The sequence below is a fragment of the Hyla sarda genome, unplaced genomic scaffold (assembly GCF_029499605.1).
Source record: "Hyla sarda isolate aHylSar1 unplaced genomic scaffold, aHylSar1.hap1 scaffold_515, whole genome shotgun sequence".
NCBI lineage: Eukaryota > Metazoa > Chordata > Amphibia > Anura > Hylidae > Hyla > Hyla sarda.
In genome coordinates this window covers 74,201-86,340 of record NW_026610526.1, presented here as the reverse complement: position 1 = coordinate 86,340, position 12,140 = coordinate 74,201, and the positions used below count along the sequence as shown (strand labels likewise).

The 12,140-nt window shown below is 45.5% G+C and overlaps 2 non-coding genes and 1 pseudogene across 2 annotated transcripts; all 3 read right to left on the bottom strand.

The window, feature by feature from the left end:
• Nucleotides 1–6,637: 6,637 nt before the first annotated feature.
• On the bottom strand, nt 6,638–6,770 carry LOC130338202 (U2 spliceosomal RNA; annotated as a pseudogene).
• A 2,074-nt stretch (nt 6,771–8,844) lies between these two features.
• LOC130338224 (U2 spliceosomal RNA) lies at nt 8,845–9,035 on the bottom strand. Its single transcript, XR_008878958.1, has one exon. It is a non-coding gene; the product is annotated as a U2 spliceosomal RNA (small nuclear RNA).
• Nucleotides 9,036–11,133: 2,098 nt separating this feature from the next.
• Nucleotides 11,134–11,324, bottom strand: LOC130338190 (U2 spliceosomal RNA). Its single transcript, XR_008878936.1, has one exon. It is a non-coding gene; the product is annotated as a U2 spliceosomal RNA (small nuclear RNA).
• Nucleotides 11,325–12,140: the final 816 nt, after the last annotated feature.

Here is a 12,140-nt window from a genome sequence, read left to right as displayed (position 1 = left end):
CTAGACTCCTCAGGGAACGTAACAAGGGGTAAAGTGAACCTTAATACCCCACAGGTGTTTCACGACTTTAGCATATGTAAAAAAAATTATATATTTTTTACCTAAAATGCTTGGTTTCCCAAAAATTTTACATTTTTAAAAAGTGTAATAGCAGAAAATACCCCCCAAAATTTGAAACCCAATTTCTCCCGATTCAGAAAACACCCCATATGGGGGTGAAAATTGCTCTGCTGGCGCACTACAGGTCTCAGAAGAGAAGGAGTCACATTTGGCTTTTTGAAGCAAATTTTGCTCTGGGGGCATGTCGCATTTAGGAAGCCCCTATGGTGCCAGAACAGCAAAAAAAAAACACATGGCATACCATTTTGGAAACTAGACCCCTCGGGGAACGTAACAAGGGGTAATGTGAACCTTAATACCCTACAGGTGTTTCACGACTTTTGCATATGTGAACATTTTTTATTTTTTTTTACCTAAAATGCTTGGTTTCCCAAAATTTTTACATTTTTAAAAAGGGTAATAGCAGAAAACACCCCCCAAAATTTGAAGCCCAATTTCTCCCGATTCAGAAAACACCCCATATGGGGGTGAAAAGTGCTCTGCTGGCGCATTACAGGTCTCAGAAGAGAAGGAGTCACATTTGGCTTTTTGAAAGCAAATTTTGCTCTGGGGGCATGCCGCATTTAGGAAGCCCCTATGGTGCCAGAACAGCAAAAAAAAAACACATGGCATACCATTTTGGAAACTAGACCCCTCGGGGAACGTAACAAGGGGTAATGTGAACCTTAATACCCTACAGGTGTTTCACGACTTTTGCATATGTGAACATTTTTTATTTTTTTTTACCTAAAATGCTTGGTTTCCCAAAATTTTTACATTTTTAAAAAGGGTAATAGCAGAAAACACCCCCCAAAATTTGAAGCCCAATTTCTCCCGATTCAGAAAACACCCCATATGGGGGTGAAAAGTGCTCTGCTGGCGCACTACAGGTCTCAGAAGAGAAGGAGTCACGTTTGGCTTTTTGAAAGCAAATTTTGCTCTGGGGGCATGCCGCATTTAGGAAGCCCCTATGGTGCCAGGACAGCAAAAAAAAAAACACATGGCATACCATTTTGGAAACTAGACCCCTCGGGGAACGTAACAAGGGGTTAAGTGAACCTTTATACCCCACAGGTGTTTTATGACTTTTGTATACGTAAAAAAAAAATTTTTTTTTTTACCTAAAATGCTTGTTTTCCCAAAAATTTTACATTTTTAAAAAGGGTAATAGCAAAAAATACCCCAGAAAATTTGAAGCCCAATTTCTCCCGAGTACGGCGATACCCCATATGTGGCCCTAAACTGTTGCCTGGAAATACGACAGGGCTCCAAAGTGAGAGTGCCATGCGCATTTGAGGCCTAAATTAGGGATTGCATAGGGGTGGACATAGGGGTATTCTACGCCAGTGATTCCCAAACAGGGGGCCTCCAGCTGTTGTAAAACTCCCAGCATGCCTGGACAGTCAGTGGCTATCTGGCAATACTGGGAGTAGTTGTTTTGCAACAGCTGGAGGCTCCGTTCTGGAAACAGTAGCGTACCAGACGTTTTTCATTTTTATTGGGGAGGGGAGGGGGGCTGTGTAGGGGTATGTGTATATGTAGTGTTTTTTACTTTTTATTTTATTTTGTGGTAGTGTAGTGTAGTGTTTTTAGGGTACAGTCACACGAGCGGGGGTTCACAGTAGTTTCTCGCTGGCAGTTTGAGCTGCGGCAGAAATTTTAACGCAGCTCAAACTTGCAGCCGGATACTTACTGTAATCCTCCGCCCATGTGAGTGTACCCTGTACGTTCACATTGGAGGGGGGAACATCCAGCTGTTGCAAAACTACAACTCCCAGCATGGACGGTCTATCAGTGCATGCTGGGAGTTGTAGTTTTGCAACCGCTGGAGGCTCCGTTTTGGAAACAGTGACGTACCAGACGTTTTTCATTTTTATTGGGGAGGGGGGTTGTATAGGGGTATGTGTATATGTAGTGTTTTTTACTTTTTATTTTATTGTGTGGTAGTGTAGTGTAGTGTTTTTAGGGTACAGTCGCATGGGCGGGGGGTTCACAGTAGTTTCTCGCTGGCAGTTTGAGCTGCGACAGAAAATTTGCCGCAGCTCAAACTTGCAGCCGGATACTTACTGTAATCCTCCGCCCATGTGAGTGTACCCTGTACATTCACATTGGGGGGGGGGGAAACATCCAGCTGTTGCAAAACTACAACTCCCAGCATGTACGGTCTATCAGTGCATGCTGGGAGTTGTAGTTTTGCAACAGCTGGAGACACACAGGTTGTGAAACACCGAGTTTGGTAACAAACTCAGTGTTTTGCAACCAGTGTGCCTTCAGCTGTTGCAAAAGCTACAACCCCCAGCATGTACGGACAGCGGAAGGGCATGCTGGGTCTTGTAGTTATGCAACAGCCGGAGGCAAACTACATTGGCTGGGGATGCTGGGGATTGTAGTTATGCAACAGCTGGAGACACACTGGTTTACTACTTAACTCAGTGTGCCTTCAGCTGTTGCAAAACTACAACTCTCAGCAGTCACCGACAGCCAACGGGCATGCTGGGAGTTGTAGTTATGCAACCACCAGATGCACCACTACAACTCCCAGCATGCACTTTAGCTGATTGTGCAAGCTGGGAGTTGTAGTTACACAACAGCTGAAGGTACACTTTTACATAGAAAGAATGTGCCTTCAGCTGTTGCAAAACTATAAGTCCCAGCATGCCCATAAGGGCATGCTGGGAGTTGTGGTGGTCTGCCTCCTGCTGTTGCATAACTACAGCTCCCAGCATGCCCTTGTTGCATGCTGGGAGCTGTTGCTAAGCAACAGCAGGAGGCTGTCACTCACCTCCAACGAACCAGCAGCACAGGTCAGTCCCTCGTCGTCGCCGCTGCCGCCGCTGCTCCTGGGGCCCCGATCCCAACATGGACGCCGGGGATCGGGGTCCCCAGCACCGGGGGTCGTCTTCCCGCACCCGCTCACGTCCTCCGGAAGAGGGGCGGAGCGGGTTGCGGGAGTGACACCCGCAGCAGGCGCCCTGATTGGTCGGCCGGTAATCCGGCCGACGAATCAGGGCGATCGTGAAGTGGCACCAGTACCACCTCACCCCTGCTGCCTCTGGCTGTTCGGGGCCGTCTCTGACGGCCCCGATCAGCCAGTAATTCCGGGTCATCGGGTCACTGGAGACCCGATTGACCCGGAATCTGCCGCAGATCGCTGGACTGAATTGTCCAGCGATCTGCGGCAATCGCCGACATGGGGGGACATAATGACCCCCCTGGGCGATATGCCGGGATGCCTGCTGAACGATTTCAGCAGGCATCCGGCTCCGGCTCCCCTCCGGCTAGCGGTGGGGGCCGGAAATGCTCAGGGCGTATCCATACGCCCTCGGTCCTTAAGGACTTGGAAACGGGGGCGTATGGATACGCCCTATGTCCTTAAGGGGTTAAGCGGTTAGCACACAGTTTCGCCATTATTTTATAGTCGCAGTTCAGAAGGGTGATTGGTCTCCAGTTTTTGAGTTCCGACCGGTCTCCCTTTTTGAATAGCAGGGAGACATCACCCTTCTTCCATGAGCCTGGGAGGATTTTAGACTTAAAGACTTCCGTAAAAAGGGAGAACAAATCTTCTTTTAAAATACCATAAAAAGTAACATAAAATTCAATGGGTATACCATCCGGCCCAGGCACTTTACCTGTTTTAAAACTCTTGACGGTCTCTAAAATCTCCTGCTCTGAAATATTCTGCAATAAAAAAGACTGTGAGACAGGATCTAAAAAATTGGTGATCTCCTTTAACGAGTCATTCATAAAACATTCATCAATGTGTTTTACATTAAAAAGATCTGCATAAAACTCTTGCACCTTTTTTAAAATACCCTGTACATCATTCACTCCTTCAATGTTTTCTATTAACCTTCTATTTTCATGTATTTTCTTAAAAAAATACCTGGAGCAGGTCTCGTTTTCCTCAAGTTGCTGTATTCGAGACCTAAAGATAATTTCTTTTCCTTTCTGCTCCAGGCACTTAGTTATTTCTTTTTTAAGATCATGTACCTCCTTCTCCACCTCCATCCCATGTGCTCTGAATTTGTACAGGGTTTGCAGACGAGTATTTAGGATATTATAAAATTCACGTTTTTCTTTAGCTTTCCTAACCCCAACACGGATAAAAAATTCTTTTATTTTTAGTTTCATTTTTTCCCACCAGATACTGGTGGGAGTGTTGGGGTCTTTTACTCGTCTGCATTCCTTGTAAAAGGTGATAAAATCTGATAAAACCTGCGGATCTTCAAAAAGGGACACGTTTAACTTCCAGGCATTCCTACCAGTTCTCCTTTTAAAATCACTTTTAACTTTAAAATACAATAATTTATGGTCAGAAAAAACATTGGTAAAAAGATCACAGTTAAAAGGCAGTACTTGATAAGAACAAAAAATAAAATCTATCCTGGAGCTACAGCTTGCATTGCTCCAGGTAACACCGTCTTCCTCTGGTACGTTAAAATTACATTTTTTAAAAACATCAGTGAGATTAAAATCTAAAATCAAGTTTTTTAACATAAAAGACGTCTTATCATAGTTCCTACTCACTGCGTTCGAAAAACGGCGTTCTCCCCTTAAAATACAATTAAAATCACCTGATAAAACAAGAGGACTAGAATTGTTAATAAAAAGGGGTAAAATCTCCAACATTTTTATTCTTTCATTCTTATCAGGAGAACCATAAAAATTTAAAAACTGCCATTTAATACCATTAATAAAAGCGCTGACCAATAAAATTCTGCCTGGTAAAATTTCGTTAAAACTCTCAATTAAAACGTTCCCTTTAAAAAGTATGGCGACCCCTGCTGATCTGGACTCATTTGATCCAGACCAGACTGATGGACCGTGCACCCAATCATCTTCATATTCTTTATAATTTAATCTGTGCGGGATGCCACATTCCTGCAGGAAAAGGACGGAAGCAGCAAAAACCGACAAGTAATTAAATAGGGCAACCCTTCTTACTCTGGCGCTCACACTTCTCACGTTCAAGGACAGACCGGACAACTCAGCCATGGGAATGTACAAGAAAACGTCTTACACCTCTGATTCCCCCTCCGAAGCCTCATACCCCCCAAAATCTGACTCAACTGTACGCATAGAGGAAGCAGGAGAGGAGGCACCATCACTCAGCCGACCCCCCTCCTCCATCATGATTGAGGCATAGTTGTTCTCGGGCATCCTGGCAATCAGGGCTCCAGACTCATTGGGTTCTTCCACCTCTTGCCCCTCCATAGGGGTCGGGTGTTCACTTAGTTCCGTCTCTGGTACCTCAGAGACGGTCACCCCTGAAACCTCCTCCTGGCAGGGAGGAGGGGGGGTATCCCCTATGGGGACCTGTGGAGGAACGTCACTTGGGTTCCCTGCATCCGCAGGTACTTCCATCGGCTCCCCCTGGACCGCCTCCGAATAGAGTCTTCTGGAGCCCCTCCGCCTTTTAACCTTCACCTCTCCACCCGGATCATCGCTCTCAGGGGGACCCTGAGCCAGAGGTTGCTGAGGAGCGGATTCGGCCGCCGTCCGCTCCTCTCTTAACCCAGCATGCTCCTGGGGGCCAGTTTTTTCACCACTTGCACGTTTTTTGGCCATCCTCTGCTCTTTAGGGTCCCCTCCTTTTGCCTGAGGGGGGTCTTTCTCCTTCTCCATCTCACCGCTTACCTCTTGTGGGGGGGTAATCACTGGCTCTGCTTGCCTCGGCTGGTGTCCCGGTTTCTGTCCTTGCTGCCTCCAGGGTTGCCACTGCTGCTCCGTCCTATGTCTGTGGGGACAAGAGGAGAAAAGGTGACCGAATTGTTGACAGAAATTGCACCTCCCTCCTCTTGTGCATTTCTCTGTCTCGTGCTGTGTGCTACCACATTTTTTGCATGTACTTTCACAGTTTTCTTTTGTGTGTCCATATCTGTGACACTTCCTGCAGTAGCTTGGCATCCCCGCATAAAAGAGGTCGCCACACATATTATTTATTTTAAAACGAGCTGGTGGTAGTTGTATTCCCCCTGGCAATCTGTCATCTTTTTTGCATGTAACCTGAAATCTCCACTTAGATGTCCAGATGCCACAGCTGTTCATGATTTTTCCTCTGCACTCAACCTTACTAAAATAGACTTGTAAAAACAACTCAACATCGTGTAGGTTGGCGAAAGGGGAATACATCTTTACAACAACCAGCTTAATATCGTCTAGAACGTGCTCAATAATCCGGACACCCTGAAGCTTTTTGTCTTTACTCGCAGCAGCTCTGGTAACAAAATCTCTGTGGATGCCATTTTGTGTGAACGTCACATCAAAAATTTTACGCTTCGGGTAGTCCTGGATTGCCAATATCTCGCCCTTCTGTATTCCGAAAACTCCTCCGAGCACGTCCTCTACTACGAATTTCAAATCGTCCGCCCTTTTGGTATCATCCGTGAGAATGACTCTCACGGTGTTTTTGATCCTTGCGTATGCCGGCACAGAACCTGGATCCGGATCATCATCCATGGTTCTAACCTCTCTCCACCCGAAGGTCTTGAGAGGCGATCGCTACTCGTTACCCTGGGACTAGGCCCTCTCCCCAATAGCAACAAGTGGGTGAAGCCCAGGCAATAAACCTGGGCGATCCCACAAGGCCGAGGAGAGGGGTACCCGAGTACCTTCTGACCAGATCTCCTGTATTACTACACTTGATCTTAGCCAAAAGGCCGAGAAGCGATAACCGTGAAAGGGGCGGGCCCAACAAGGTGCCCTTCATGGGCACTATCACTGCTTGCTGTCAGGGAGGCTGCCAGACAATTTTCCATGCACACTCTGGGCTGGGGGGCAGTCAACCACCAGTACACACAGCAGAACCTAAACCCATACCATTATTGCTAAGCAGCAAGACAGGGGCCCATTGCACTCCCACGGGGCCTTTTTAAATGCAATCCATAACCCGGATTTGCCAGGAACCCTTCTTACTCCTCCTACTTGCATGTGACACTGGGCTTAGGATCTGCATAGGAAACACACACACAAGCACACACCTACCTTTGTTGCCTGCAGATGCCTCCTTGGCTGTCCCCAAACGGTATCAAACCAACACCCACGGGAAGCTGTAAGCATAGAGGACATGCCTGCACCCCATTGGACTTACCTGTGTGGGTTAAATCCGGGTTATTTGACAACCTATGGCGGTGATGGTTCTGCTCAGGCAGAGCAGTGCTGATGCTCCTCATAAAGCTGTCGCTGCTGTGAAGGTTCTAGGTGACATCACAAATCCCTATGGTTACATACACAACAAAGCTGGGTTGTTGTTGTTTACACTCTGCAAGGCCTGTGGAAGTGAGTGACATCATAGCACTGTAGTTCTGAGGGTTCTAGATGGATGCAACAATCTCCTGTTGCTTCTATGAAGGCCATAATAGACGACATCACCAAACAGCTCCATAGTCACATACACAGCAAAGGAGAGATGTTGTTTACACCTAGTGATGTCAGTGGTATTGAGTGACATCACAGCACAGTGCTAAGGCTCCTGGGCCTGGACACAGCAGCGGCTGCAATATCTCAACGGAGAATACGTTTATATATATGTGTGTGTGTGCGCGTATATATATATATATATATATATATATATATATATATATTTCTCCGCCGAAATCACTTTTAAACCCATTTCCACCTTTTTTTCCCTTCTCTTCCTCTTACTTTTTTTTCACGTTTTTTTACGTTTTTCTCCTTTTCGCCTCTTTTCTGGGCGTATTATTCTTCTTTTTCTTCGTCTAATGCATACCCCATCAGTGCAGCAATGCTTATTCAATACCGCCAGCAGATGGAGACACTGGGGGATAATTTTCTAAGGATTTATACTGATTTTTCCTGTCTGAATTTGTCGCACAGAAAGTTGCAGGCCAAATATGTGTGACATTTCTGCGACTTTAGCTTCTAGAGCCTTTTTACAACATTATACATAGGTGCTGAATACATAAAAAGCGACTGTTCAGCGACAGACAAGTCGCATCGGCTGAAAGTAGGCCAGAATGTCAGTCCATGTTGGAGCAGGTTTAGATACAGTCTAAAGCATAGATCTCAAAGTCTGTGCACAGAATTTAGCAAGGGCCTCGCACCTTCTGATGCATCAGGTAGGTGCACAATAGCATAGCCTAACCCTCTGTACTTTGGTCTATATTGATGCGGGACATAGACAGCCAGCTGATGACCAATCCATTAGTGCAATGGATGGCTGGAAGCATTTGTCTTTGCCTTTGCAATACCACAGAAGCAATGCATGGTCAATGTACAGCAATGACACACCTGTGTGAACAGCCAGGAGACCCCCCCCCCCCCCCATGTTATGTTACATAGTTACATAGTTAGTACGGTCGAAAAAAGACATATGTCCATCAAGTTCAACCAGGGAATTAAGGGGTAGGGGTGTGGCGCGATATTGGGGAAGGGATGAGATTTTATATTTCTTCATAAGCATTAATCTTATTTTGTCAATTAGGAACATTCAGCACCCACCCGCTATCAAGGCAGCTGCCTATCATGTCATGCCCTACCTGCACAGGTGTGCTGGCTACTCAAATGATCCAATTAAGGAGGCCATTTAGTCAGCAGCAGCAGAAGTCCTGTGCCTGGACGCTCCAACAGCGGCCAGACACAAGCAGAAGCAGAAGCAGCAGAAGCAGCAGCACCACCTTTTGTTTTTTGGCTGCAGCAGCAGCAAGGCCCACAGGGCTGGCTAGCTGGCTAGCCAGCAAGCAGGTAGCAATGAAAGTAGGAATCTTTCTTTTTAACCCTGTAAGGGGGTGGTGCACTGTACCCGAAGATACTGCCATATCGGGTCAATGCATAGGGCGACGGAAGCAAGCTTCGAAATCGGCCCCCGTTCTCAAAAATCCATTTAATATATGGTCCCCAGATAGGGGACGTATCAGATATTAAACTGATAAGAACAGATACTACACTTGATCTTAGCCAAAAGGCCGAGAAGCGATAACCGTGAAAGGGGCGGGCCCAACAAGGTCCCCTTCATGGGCACTATCACTGCTTGCTGTCAGGGAGGCTGCCAGACAATTTTCCATGCACACTCTGGGCTGGGGGGCAGTCAACCACCAGTACACACAGCAGAACCTAAACCCATACCATTATTGCTAAGCAGCAAGACAGGGGCCCATTGCACTCCCACGGGGCCTTTTTAAATGCAATCCATAACCCGGATTTGCCAGGAACCCTTCTTACTCCTCCTACTTGCATGTGACACTGGGCTTAGGATCTGCATAGGAAACACACACACAAGCACACACCTACCTTTGTTGCCTGCAGATGCCTCCTTGGCTGTCCCCAAACGGTATCAAACCAACACCCACGGGAAGCTGTAAGCATAGAGGACATGCCTGCACCCCATTGGACTTACCTGTGTGGGTTAAATCCGGGTTATTTGACAACCTATGGCGGTGATGGTTCTGCTCAGGCAGAGCAGTGCTGATGCTCCTCATAAAGCTGTCGCTGCTGTGAAGGTTCTAGGTGACATCACAAATCCCTATGGTTACATACACAACAAAGCTGGGTTGTTGTTGTTTACACTCTGCAAGGCCTGTGGAAGTGAGTGACATCATAGCACTGTAGTTCTGAGGGTTCTAGATGGATGCAACAATCTCCTGTTGCTTCTATGAAGGCCATAATAGACGACATCACCAAACAGCTCCATAGTCACATACACAGCAAAGGAGAGATGTTGTTTACACCTAGTGATGTCAGTGGTATTGAGTGACATCACAGCACAGTGCTAAGGCTCCTGGGCCTGGACACAGCAGCGGCTGCAATATCTCAACGGAGAATACGTTTATATATATGTGTGTGTGTGCGCGTATATATATATATATATATATATATATATATATATATATATATATATATTTCTCCGCCGAAATCACTTTTAAACCCATTTCCACCTTTTTTTCCCTTTTCTTCCTCTTACTTTTTTTTCACGTTTTTTTACGTTTTTCTCCTTTTCGCCTCTTTTCTGGGCGTATTATTCTTCTTTTTCTTCTTTTTTTTCGTCTAATGCATACCCCATCAGTGCAGCAATGCTTATTCAATACCGCCAGCAGATGGAGACACTGGGGGATAATTTTCTAAGGATTTATACTGATTTTTCCTGTCTGAATTTGTCGCACAGAAAGTTGCAGGCCAAATATGTGTGACATTTCTGCGACTTTAGCTTCTAGAGCCTTTTTACAACATTATACATAGGTGCTGAATACATAAAAAGCGACTGTTCAGCGACAGACAAGTCGCATCGGCTGAAAGTAGGCCAGAATGTCAGTCCATGTTGGAGCAGGTTTAGATACAGTCTAAAGCATAGATCTCAAAGTCTGTGCACAGAATTTAGCAAGGGCCTCGCACCTTCTGATGCATCAGGTAGGTGCACAATAGCATAGCCTAACCCTCTGTACTTTGGTCTATATTGATGCGGGACATAGACAGCCAGCTGATGACCAATCCATTAGTGCAATGGATGGCTGGAAGCATTTGTCTTTGCCTTTGCAATACCACAGAAGCAATGCATGGTCAATGTACAGCAATGACACACCTGTGTGAACAGCCAGGAGACCCCCCCCCCCCCCCCCATGTTATGTTACATAGTTACATAGTTAGTACGGTCGAAAAAAGACATATGTCCATCAAGTTCAACCAGGGAATTAAGGGGTAGGGGTGTGGCGCGATATTGGGGAAGGGATGAGATTTTATATTTCTTCATAAGCATTAATCTTATTTTGTCAATTAGGAACATTCAGCACCCACCCGCTATCAAGGCAGCTGCCTATCATGTCATGCCCTACCTGCACAGGTGTGCTGGCTACTCAAATGATCCAATTAAGGAGGCCATTTAGTCAGCAGCAGCAGAAGTCCTGTGCCTGGACGCTCCAACAGCGGCCAGACACAAGCAGAAGCAGAAGCAGCAGAAGCAGCAGCAGCACCACCTTTTGTTTTTTGGCTGCAGCAGCAGCAAGGCCCACAGGGCTGGCTAGCTGGCTAGCCAGCAAGCAGGTAGCAATGAAAGTAGGAATCTTTCTTTTTAACCCTGTAAGGGGGTGGTGCACTGTACCCGAAGATACTGCCATATCGGGTCAATGCATAGGGCGACGGAAGCAAGCTTCGAAATCGGCCCCCGTTCTCAAAAATCCATTTAATATATGGTCCCCAAATAGGGGACGTATCAGATATTAAACTGATAAGAACAGATTTTTTTTTAACTTGACTACCCTTACGGGGGCAACTTTATTAAAAATTAAATAATGTTAACAAAGTTGTGCAAATATGTCAATAAATACAGTTACATATAAATAACATATTTACAACATATTAAAACATAAAATGGGCACTTGGTGGCTTTACAAGATAGAATTCCATTCTTTTAAAAACCATTTTCTAGATAAAAGCGGAAATCTCTTCTTGTCTAAAAGATAGTACTGGTACATTTCATAAAAACAGATAGATAAAATGTCCTTCACAGATAAAACCTCATGCTTGAACAATAAAATATTCCTGGCCTTCCGCAGAGCTGCCTTCACACAGTTTATGATCTTCCATGCAATAGTCTCTTGAGTCCGTGTTGGGCATTCCAGGCAACCATAAAAAACCACTGCAATATTTAAGTCTTTTAGTCCAGTTATCCTTTTTACCAGAGGGAGTATCTTTGTCCATATTTTCTGCGAGTAAAAACAAGTCCATATTAGATGGTGCACGGTCTCCTCTTGTCGGCATCCCTCCCTCGGGCAGGTTGCAGAGTTGGATAATCCTCTTCGGTGCTGGAATGCCCGGCATGGAAGACACTCGTGTGCGCAGCTCCAGGCCAGGTCCTTCTGTGAATTAAAAAGATAATTAATACTCAACATCTTCCAAATCTGTATACACTTCTGTTCGTTAAAATTTTTGATGGGAGTCACGGTACTGGTTTCTTTTTTTTCCTTTAGTAGTTTTTTGCTATTGCACAGATCCTGAACACTTTTACCTTTAAAATTATATAAGTTTAAAATTTTTCCTAAAATCATGTATTGAGGGGGTAAATTCAAAGAATAAGGGCAACTTAAAACTGT